This window comes from Triticum urartu, unplaced genomic scaffold, assembly GCF_003073215.2.
Source record: "Triticum urartu cultivar G1812 unplaced genomic scaffold, Tu2.1 TuUngrouped_contig_4772, whole genome shotgun sequence".
Lineage (NCBI taxonomy): Eukaryota > Viridiplantae > Streptophyta > Magnoliopsida > Poales > Poaceae > Triticum > Triticum urartu.
The window spans coordinates 2,962-12,448 of record NW_024115389.1 but is presented as its reverse complement, the minus strand read 5'-3'; the positions used below and the strand labels follow the sequence as shown (position 1 = coordinate 12,448).

At 48.6% G+C, this 9,487-nt stretch overlaps 1 pseudogene; it reads left to right on the top strand.

Moving 5' to 3' along the window:
• Positions 1-1,772: 1,772 nt before the first annotated feature.
• On the top strand, positions 1,773-8,923 carry LOC125528289 (annotated as a pseudogene).
• The last annotated feature ends 564 nt before the right edge of the window (positions 8,924-9,487 follow it).

Below are 9,487 nucleotides of genomic sequence, written 5' to 3'. Positions count from 1 at the left end.
GGAGCTCCCACCATCTCCATGGTTGCATGAGCACGTGCATCGCATTGTCCTTCTCCTCTTTGCGCGAGGGTGGCTCCAGCGTAACGAGCAATTCAGCCGTTCACAACGGGCCTGGCCCAACGCCGTGCTGGTAACAGAACAACCAATTTTTGCACCCAGATAATATTGATGGTGTTGCGGGCAAAGGTGGCCAACAGGCCACAAATTCACGGGCCAGGCCGTAAAAGTCTTGGCCCGGCACGCGGCTAACGGATGGTGCCAGGCTTGTGGGGAGCAACTAGTTCGCAACGATCAGCGTCACTTGGCGCGCTCTCAGCCATTCACCACGTGTCGCGCTCTGGACGCTTCCTTCGGATTTTGTTTTTTTATTTTTCCGCACGCGTTTTCGGCTTTTTAAACGGTTTTTTTTCGGGTTTTTTCGATGTTTTGGTTTTCCCCCGGTCTTTCTTAGCTTTTCGATCATTTTTTTTTTCAATTTTTTGGGCGAAAAAAAAGCGCTTTCTTTTATTTTCCTTTCGTGAAAGTCATGGTTTTTCTTCCGCGAGAGGCACGGTTGTGCTTTAGCAAGAGTCACGGGCGTGCCTTTCGGAAACGAAAAAAGATGTGTTTTCTGTTTTTTTTCTTTCGCGAGAGTCACAGTTTTGCTTCCGCGAGAGGCACGGTTGTGCTTTTGCGAGAGTCATGGCCGTGCCTCTCGGAAAAGGGAAAAACAAAACGTGTTTTCTGTTTTTTTTTCTTTCGTAAGAGTCACGGTTTTGCTTCCGCGAGAGGCATGGTTGTGCTTTCACGAAAGTCACGGCCGTGCCTATAGGGAAGGGAAAAACAAAACGCGTTTTCTGTTTTTTTTCTTTCATGAGAGTCACGGTTTTGCTTTCGCGAGAGGCACGGTTGTACTTTCGCGAAAGTCACGGCCGTGCCTCTAGGAAAGGGAAATAAATACGTGTTTTTTGTTTTTTTTTCTTTCGCGAGAGTCACGGTTTTGCTTTCGTGAGAGGCACGGTTGTGCCTTCGCGAGAGTCACGGCGTGCCTCTCGGAAACGAAAAAAAACGCGTTTTCTGTTTTTTTCCTTCCACGAGAGTCGCGGTTTTGCTTCCACGAGAGGTACGGTTGTGATTTCGCGAGATGCGCGGGCGTGCCTCTTTCGAAAAGGGAAAAAAAATCATGCTCCCGGTTCGGTTTTTTCGTCCCGTTTTTTTCGTAAAAAAAAGTTCGTCAAAACCTATCAACATGGGATCTAGTTTAGAAGATCTCGACGCGAGAAATCCAATAGTGAAAACGGTTCGAGATTTGGACGCACGGTTTAAGAGATAAAACGTTTTGAATAAACGGATCTACAAAAAAGGAAAACTTCCATGTTGAGACAAATGACGCATTGCATGTGCACTACTTGTCGCGACCTAGAAAAGTGGACTGTTCTTTGCAACAAATACTTAATTAGTGATTTCGAGACTTCTGGCTCGCCGTGTGCAATGCCTGGGTCGCGACCTAGAGCCCACGTGCTGGTACGGCATGACCCGTTTTACTTTTCCTGATATTTTTTCATAAAGCCGGCCGTTGGCCACCTTTGGTCGCCAATCACGCAATTTATGAATTTCATGCCATTTTCTTCTTCGATATAAGCGTGTAGCGTTGTCGGTGCCCTTGTCCCCCACCCGCCGCCACAACCTCTCCCACATCCACCCCCGCCGCCACTCGCCCCCGACTCGAGCTCCTGCTCCTGATCGACGCTACGGTGGCAGGCTCGGTTGAGGTGAAGCATGTCGACTCGAAGATGAAGCGGGCGACGGAGGACGAGCGGTTCGCGGCGGCGCGGACCGACCCGAGGTTCCGGCCGATGCGGCGGAAGGAGGCCCTCGACTCGAAGATGAAGCGGGCGACGGAGGACGAGCGGTTCGCGGCGGCGCGGACCGACCCGAGGTTCCGGCCGATGCGGCGGAAGGAGGCCCTCGACTCGAAGATGAAGCGGGCGACGGAGGACGAGCGGTTCGCGGCGGCGCGGACCGACCCGAGGTTCCGGCCGATGCGGCGGAAGGAGGCCCTCGACTCGAAGATGAAGCGGGCGACGGAGGACGAGCGGTTCGCGGCGGCGCGGACCGACCCGAGGTTCCGGCCGATGCGGCGGAAGGAGGCCCTCGACTCGAAGATGAAGCGGGCGACGGAGGACGAGCGGTTCGCGGCGGCGCGGACCGACCCGAGGTTCCGGCCGATGCGGCGGAAGGAGGCCCTCGACTCGAAGATGAAGCGGGCGACGGAGGACGAGCGGTTCGCGGCGGCGCGGACCGACCCGAGGTTCCGGCCGATGCGGCGGAAGGAGGCCCTCGACTCGAAGATGAAGCGGGCGACGGAGGACGAGCGGTTCGCGGCGGCGCGGACCGACCCGAGGTTCCGGCCGATGCGGCGGAAGGAGGCCCTCGACTCGAAGATGAAGCGGGCGACGGAGGACGAGCGGTTCGCGGCGGCGCGGACCGACCCGAGGTTCCGGCCGATGCGGCGGAAGGAGGCCCTCGACTCGAAGATGAAGCGGGCGACGGAGGACGAGCGGTTCGCGGCGGCGCGGACCGACCCGAGGTTCCGGCCGATGCGGCGGAAGGAGGCCCTCGACTCGAAGATGAAGCGGGCGACGGAGGACGAGCGGTTCGCGGCGGCGCGGACCGACCCGAGGTTCCGGCCGATGCGGCGGAAGGAGGCCCTCGACTCGAAGATGAAGCGGGCGACGGAGGACGAGCGGTTCGCGGCGGCGCGGACCGACCCGAGGTTCCGGCCGATGCGGCGGAAGGAGGCCCTCGACTCGAAGATGAAGCGGGCGACGGAGGACGAGCGGTTCGCGGCGGCGCGGACCGACCCGAGGTTCCGGCCGATGCGGCGGAAGGAGGCCCTCGACTCGAAGATGAAGCGGGCGACGGAGGACGAGCGGTTCGCGGCGGCGCGGACCGACCCGAGGTTCCGGCCGATGCGGCGGAAGGAGGCCCTCGACTCGAAGATGAAGCGGGCGACGGAGGACGAGCGGTTCGCGGCGGCGCGGACCGACCCGAGGTTCCGGCCGATGCGGCGGAAGGAGGCCCTCGACTCGAAGATGAAGCGGGCGACGGAGGACGAGCGGTTCGCGGCGGCGCGGACCGACCCGAGGTTCCGGCCGATGCGGCGGAAGGAGGCCCTCGACTCGAAGATGAAGCGGGCGACGGAGGACGAGCGGTTCGCGGCGGCGCGGACCGACCCGAGGTTCCGGCCGATGCGGCGGAAGGAGGCCCTCGACTCGAAGATGAAGCGGGCGACGGAGGACGAGCGGTTCGCGGCGGCGCGGACCGACCCGAGGTTCCGGCCGATGCGGCGGAAGGAGGCCCTCGACTCGAAGATGAAGCGGGCGACGGAGGACGAGCGGTTCGCGGCGGCGCGGACCGACCCGAGGTTCCGGCCGATGCGGCGGAAGGAGGCCCTCGACTCGAAGATGAAGCGGGCGACGGAGGACGAGCGGTTCGCGGCGGCGCGGACCGACCCGAGGTTCCGGCCGATGCGGCGGAAGGAGGCCAAGGTGGCCCTCGACTCGAGGTTCATGACCCCCATGCTCACGGACCCCATGTTCGATTCTTCGGCGGCGCCGGTGGACAAGCGCAGCAGACGCCGCAAGAAGAGCGCCAGGGACAGGGAGAACCCCATGCTGCATTACTATCTCAGCCAAGATGAGGGGGACGAGAAGGACTATGAAAAGGCGGAACAGGAGGAGCTGATTTGTCAGGAGGAGGATCATGAGCGAGAGACGTGATTCACGACCATGGTTCAGCCGAACCTATGGTCTATGCCCAGTGGCGGAGGCAGGGGGTGCTAGCAAGGGCCCCGGCCCAGGTCAACATGCAGATTTTGCTACTACATGAGGGATTATCTGCTGCTAATATTGTGTATTATGATGATTTTGCTGGCTTTGGCCCTCCCCAACATGATTTAACATTAGTTGGCCCCCCTGATTAAGTTTTCCTGGCTCCGCCACTGTCTATGCCATACGATTTAACATCCTACTACATGTGGATCTGTGACATACATATCAACTATATTTTTTAATCAACCATGCATGGATCCTCATGAATAGACATACATGCCAACTGCATTTTTTAATCAATCATGCATGGATCCTCAGGAATAGTGTACAGAAATCAATGGTGTTGAGCATAGGTTCAGCTAAACCATGGTTCCGTAAAACATTTTCGATCATGAGCAGGAAGAAGAGGATGGGCTAGAGGAAGAAGAGAGTTCCAGTAGCGATGACGAGGTAGAGGAGGACGACAATGACCAGGTGATGTTTCCCTTCCAAATCTGTCAGCTTCATTCCTAGAAAAGCACACAGATTAATATGCATTTGTTTATTTTGCAGTACTCTGTGGGCTGTGACATTGCTCATTACTTGATGGCGAGGCATGATGATGCACCTGTGTTGACAAGGAAACTCACAGGCTTGCTGTTGTGAATATGGACTGGGATCATATTAAGGTGCATGCCAGTTCAAATTTCTATTATCTTGACAAGTAATCCGTCTGCCTCAACAATTTCAGCCATGTTCAAAAGGCAGTTTTATTATTTGAGTTGCATCAGAATCGAATGTGTTTTGAGGCCAACTTGTTCCTTTTCTGTGAGGTTGATATGCATTTCTTCCGTCGTGCATTTGTGTGTTTATGGCAGACTTATATAAAACCTTTAAGGGTTGTTTAGATGGCAGTTTATTAAATACTCCCTTTGTAACGTAATATAAGACAGTAAGGAGTTCTGAAAAAAAAACTATGTTGTTTTGTTAGTTTGTTAGGTTGAAGTACGATGCATAGATTCATGTTGTTTACCTTAAAGATGTTTTCATTTGTCATCTTCTTGTTTTGTTGAGAACAGGTGAAATCTGTATCACTAAAATCCGCCTGTTTTTAGTTGAGATAATGCACCAAATGTAGATATTCAGGATTAAGAACAAATTCTGAAGTGCTGTCAAATTACTGGGTTCTTTGGTCCAGACATCCTCACACAATGATGTATATAGTTAAAATGTGTCCATATTTATGTATACCCAAATCAGCGCAAACATCATCATTTCTTTGTGTTGCAGGTGTGCTAATTGCCAATATCTCAGAACATCCGTGCAAACTTACCCCTAAGGATCTGTTTCGGTAAGGAATTTAAATTTGAACCCTTAGAGTGGAACTGAATCCAAAACTTCACAAAGAAATGCCCATTACTCAAACACACTTGTAATGATTGTTTTTTGCATTTGTATGTGTATTGTTTGTTTGGTTAAGTATTCAAGCACTTTCTATGACTTTTGCAGCACCCCCAACAAAATATTTTGATAATAGTCCGTATTTAACTGAACGAAATCCTGTATTTTGCTTAATTGGAGATCCAAACAATGGAACAAACCCCTTGGCATTTATAGTTTGTGTTGGTCATGAAAAATTCTCTTTGGCTGCTTGGGCTCAATGATATTGTGTTCCTTTGTTTTGCCCTTTCAACAGGCGGTGGACTTGTATATGGTCATGACATCCTGTATCCCGAAAGGTGGGTGAGTTGTATCAGTTTGGGTATATCCAACAGAATTTGGACTGAAGTGCATGAACATTGAGGCAACTCAAGGCCCTTCTGCTCTTATTGGCGCTGATGGTGATGGTGATGATGATGGGGAAGATGATAACAACGATGATGACGATGATGGCAAAGAAGATAGTGACCTTGACTATGAGACTGAGAACAACAAGCTCCGTACTTATGAGCTAAACAAACTCAGGTTAGCAACAAAGCATAGAGATACCTTTGTTGATTATCATCTTGTTTACTTCTATTTGTCTGGGACTTACCAAGAAGAGTTTGAATGATTTTTTTAACAATACACTCCATAATATTCTCTTGCTAATTAAAATATAAAAATGTTCAGATCCTGTGTAAATGTAACTTTTTTTTGAAAAGGGGACATCCCCAGCCTCTGCATCAGAATGATGCATATGGCCACCTTTATTAGCGAATAAAAACAGGTTCAACAATAGTCTCAAAGTCTCAAACAAAAGCTGCTCACAAAGAGCTAAGGAACCAAAATAAAAGCCACAACCGGCTGGCAAAAGAGAGATAAGAAAACTAATTGTCTATCCTATTACATGACCGCCATCCAAACCGGCTGAAAATATCCCGTGCTACCATCTCCCGTCGGATAGATCCAGTAACCAAACGCTCCCTGGCCTCCGTCGGAGTGAGTAACGACCACATACGGATCCACGCAGTGGCTCGGAAGATAACCTACAAAAGTGAGTGTTTGTTGTTTTGTTAAAGACCAAAACATTTCTGCAATTCCAGATAGCCCATAATAAAGCACATACTCCTACATGAATGTGTCTTGCTGTTTGGGACTCAATCCCATCCAACCACGTCCCAAATAACGTGCTAATACTATTCGGTGGAGTAATATTGAAGGCAATGTTAACTGATTGCCAAAGAATCTTTGCCAAAGGACAATCGAGAAAGAGGTGTTTGACTGTTTCATCCGTATCACAAAAGCTACATCGAGAGGATCCCCTCCAGTTGTGTAAATGTAACTATGGCGGCTTCTCCTTCACATGTTTGGGATTGTGCGCATATGTCTATGGCCTTGTCTATCCATCATTGATATTTACCATATGAAAATGTTGCTACTTGCCAAGGGTCTTTGTTCTCCTCTCTGATGATTATATTGATCTTGCTGCAGGTACTACTATGCAGTTGTGTTGTGTGATTCCGTTGCAACTGCAGATCACCTATACACAACTCTTGATGGTACCGAGTTCTTGAAAACGGCAAATGTGTTCCATTTGCAATTTCTTGATGACTCTAGGGAGTTCAAATATCCTGCTCGTGATGTAGCTACAGAGGTATATTACTTGAATAGATCGTATATGCATCTATATTTTTTTCTGAACAAGGGAAGGGTCCCAAATGAAGGACCCAGAAACTGCATTAAAACTGGTCGGTGGGATTATACCCTAAATTACACAGAGGACCTCGTAATAAAGAACTAAAAAAACACATCACCTCTTGTTTTACAAAAAGGAACCTACAACAAATCAGAAAAATCACGATTTGTCCTTCTCCACCGAGATTTCGTTGAAGCTTCAGAGCACGGACACCTGCACCTTTGCCAGGGACATAATAACCAAATAAAGGACATTGGCCATCTCCTGGTCCATGCCGCTTCAACACTTGATCACCAGAGGGCAATCGACTCTGCATGAGTCCACTGAGCTTATTGGCAAAAGCTTTTGCCCGATCCCGTCCCCTCCGTCATTCTGCCTTTCAGTCGTAGTACTAAAAGAGGTCTTTTCAGTTGGTAACTTGTTTGACTTGGTGCAGGCACCTCTGAGTTACAAGGCGCCTGATTTTGAGACTCCTGCTTTGCAGCGTACCAAAGTTAAGTCCACCTGGGATGATGATGAACCAGAGCGTAAGATCTTGATGCAAAAGTTCAAACACGAGGTCAGCTCTAGTATTTTAATTAAATTATTTTATTTGCTAACGTAAAACTAAAAACTTAGTTTCTCTTTGAATGTATAAATGTCAAGGGACGAAAACCCTGTGTCAACTGTCAAGACTCAAGATAGGCTTTCAGCACTAGTGAATAATAAAGGAATAAGTACAGTATCATCCAAAACTCTTTTATTTTTTTCATATCTTGTTTGAACAACTGTGAGTTTCTTACAAAATCACATAACTTGATAATGATGGCAGGCATGTTTCTACTCGTTTGTCTCATGAAAAGTTTCCATCTGTTGGTTATTGTTTCTTGTCCTCTACTTTGTTTATCCAACTTCGACGTCTTGTATTCTTTCTGTTGCAGTTTGATGGCTATGGTAAATATATAGCAAGTGGTGGCAGTGCATCAGAAGATGATGTAGATGATTCCAATGACGAGTCTCTGCCAAATGGTGTAGCGAAAAGGAAGTTAACAAATGAGGAAAGGTTGGCTCGTTTACTACAACAAGGAAATAAATCTGAAGAGGAACGAACAGATGACGAGGACATGGAGATAACATTCAACATGGGGCTCGAGGACCTGAGCAAACGTATCCTTGAGAGAAAGAGCATTGAGACAAAGACTGTCTGGGAGATGCACCAAGAAAAATTGAAGGAGAAGTGGAAGGCTAGAAAGAGGTGGTCAAAGGATGACGATGGCTATAGTGACCAATATAGCGCTGATGATTTCCTTGATGGTGAAAAGTCGGACGAAGAAGTTAAGCCCATGAAGAAACCGAAGGTGAAGGCCAAAGAGAAAGCAAAGGACAAGTCTCGAGAGGAACATTATGAGCCAGAAGCAACTAAAGAAGAGTTGGAGCTCTTGGTTGCTGCTGGCCAGGATGCAGCCAATGGTGCAAAGGGTTATAACATAAAACACAAGACTAAAAAGGGCAAGAAGGGCAAGGATTCTGTCGAGGACAAAGTTGGTGAAATCGATGCTAGCAAAGATGAGAGGTTCTCACCCATGTTCACGTCTCCCCTGTATGCATTGGATCCTACTGATCCCCAGTACAAGAGGTCGTCGTTTCCCTATCCTGCTACTGTACAGTCTGCTTGACCTTGACTGCGTTAAATTTATGCTTACTGTGTATTGTTGTGTACAGGAGAGCCACCTTGGTGCGAAAACAAGCTGGGAAGAAGGGTGCGCGTGTAGGCACATTGGATAGTGAACCACCTATGGAGCCACAGGATGATGCATCTCCTAACAACGCCAATTGGAAACGCGACACCAAGAATCTGCAGATGCTATCTGCTGTCAATTCTCTCAAGAGAAACCTTGCTGCGTTCATTCATTCAGTCTGATGGATTTGCTTTAGGATAGCTTGAAGGTTCATCTTCTGTGTTATGACAGCACAATGATCCAGTTTTGTGCTGTTAAGCTGAATATAATTATCCTCGGCGTTTCCTTATTCCTTACTTAAAAGGATTCCTTATTGTCTGAATGCTTTTTGATGAAAAAAATCGTGTATCTTGTGGCACTCCCATAGTGGATTATCAGGGCTACCTGGCCTATACGAACATGCTTGGTGGAGTGCTTGCTTGATAGTTATAGCAATCTTCCAGGATGCAAGTGTAATGCGATAATTATAACTTCTTTTTTAGTGTAAGGCATAAATTTATATTCATCCTATGAAGCCCCAGATCTAATAGTTCTGGAGTTACCCTTAGCATTATAACATGCACAAAAGGATCAAGTCATACGTACAATGCAACACTCCTATGTATGGACCTGTTTGTCCATCAGGTTATCCTCGAGCTTTGCCACCACTCCACCTCCAACAGAATTCTCACGTACTACACAGACCCAATATGTTGAACAATAAAGTTATTCGAAGAAACCAGCAAGTAGAACAACAAATAGAAAGCAACATAAACATGAACCATGAGATTCAGCAAAATCTTCATGATTTTTCAGCAAATATACTGCTCTATTTGTTGATATCATTGAAGCTCTTCAATCGTTAACAAAGGCAGAGGCTC